Genomic DNA, 1760 nt, shown 5'->3' on the forward strand with positions numbered 1-1760 from the left:
TAGGCCTATATTAATTTACTTTTATTGCAAAACCTCTTTAATACTAATTTTGATTTGCTGTGGGGAGTACTGTTTTGATTGCCTACCTTTGCCATCCAAATATTCATTTCTTGAGTTTACTAACTTAATACTTGCTTGTCATTTGAGGTCCTTATTTCATATCCAATTGTAGATTAAGATGAGGAGCAAACATATTCATGTAATGCTGTATGAGTGAGAAAAATATTTAATAAATGCATTGCAAGAGGCCACATTTTCCATTTATATTTGGTTCTTTTTTACAGTAGAAATGGTACAACCATAGCTTGCTTTCAGCACAGATTAAATATCTATTTATTGGACATTTTTCAAGTAGATCTCCCTTTATATTATTTTTTAAATAGGTATTTAAGGGACAATGCAGGCCATCACCGTGAAAAACGCAACGAAAAGTGATTGGTTGCCACAATTCTTCATAGTGGGGCAGCATGTGATTGGTCAAATATTGGGGTGAGGGCGGGCGGAACCCTCAGCCCCTCACCACCTCCACCTCCTGGAAATCGACGTCAAGTTGTTTCAAACCCATGACTGACATGTTTTGACATATTTCTGGTAAGTTTAATTGCCATTACCGTGTCTTTCATATTCTACCATTCAGTTCAGTTATTGAAAAGATGTAACTTTCCACCTCGGTAGCTGAGCAGTTTACAAACAACCGTCAGCAACAGTTAGCAAATTAACAAACAACTCCACATCCATAAGCAGTTTACCTTAACTCTTAACAATAGGATATTTATAATACCCCATTCCTTGAATAGAAAACAAATGCAAAGTCAATACCGGACTGGCTATTCAGTAACAGACTTTATCTAACAATTAGCATTTGTCAATGTATTTGTTTCTTATTTTTTTTTTTGTTTTTTTTTTTGCTGAATATGATCATTTAACCACTGACTGTGCATAGAAACTATCTCGTAATGTGGCAGACATTTTGCCATTGTAGGAAAACCACAGGTGCTTTTAATATCAGTAATTATAGCTGCATTTCACTCAGGAGAAGCCCTGGTATTGTGAATGCTGGCTTATTGGAATAGCTTGCTGAGACATGACAGCAAAACACACTAGCAGTTATTCATGGCTTATTTCATCAAATTTCTGCTTGGTCTCAGCCTAGATTTAGGACACCAAGAACTTGTAAAGCATCGAAATGTGTTTACTGTTTCCCTTCTGACAATGAGAAACACATATCCACAAGGAAACATTTTTGGACACATCAGAAACAGTACTTAGCTTCTTCTCAAAACTTCAAGTGTGAAAAGATCGAGCCAGCCAGGAGTCGAACCTAGAATCTTCTGATCCGTAGTCAGACGCGTTATCCATTGCGCCACTGGCCCGGATAGGAATTACTACAAAGCTAGTTTGTTTTTTAAAGGGACAGTCCGTAGTTAGTTCGTATCATAATTACTCAATAACACTAACTAGATGTCGAGGAAGCGGTAACGTAGACAAGCAACTGTGATGTTCTTTGATAGCGGATTTATATTTAGAGTAATGCTGTAAATATAGCGTACTCTTACTGATATTGCTCTTTAGAACATATTTGGGGCAATTCTACATTGTATGAGAGAGAGAAGGGGCGACATGCAGACAAGGAGCGGGGCCGGACTCGAACTCGCGTCCAGCGGTAATGATTCAAACATAAAACTAACTAAATATCTCGTAAACAATTTCTGACTCCCAGTGACAAATTTATGCTAAAATACATTGCCTGTTACATAGCT

General features: G+C 37.3%; 1 non-coding gene across 1 annotated transcript; it reads right to left on the reverse strand.

The window, feature by feature from the left end:
• Positions 1–1300: 1300 nt before the first annotated feature.
• On the reverse strand, positions 1301–1373 carry trnar-acg. The gene has a single exon. It is a non-coding gene; the product is annotated as a tRNA-Arg (tRNA).
• Positions 1374–1760: the final 387 nt, after the last annotated feature.

The sequence above is a fragment of the Plectropomus leopardus genome, unplaced genomic scaffold (assembly GCF_008729295.1).
Source record: "Plectropomus leopardus isolate mb unplaced genomic scaffold, YSFRI_Pleo_2.0 unplaced_scaffold22790, whole genome shotgun sequence".
NCBI lineage: Eukaryota > Metazoa > Chordata > Actinopteri > Perciformes > Serranidae > Plectropomus > Plectropomus leopardus.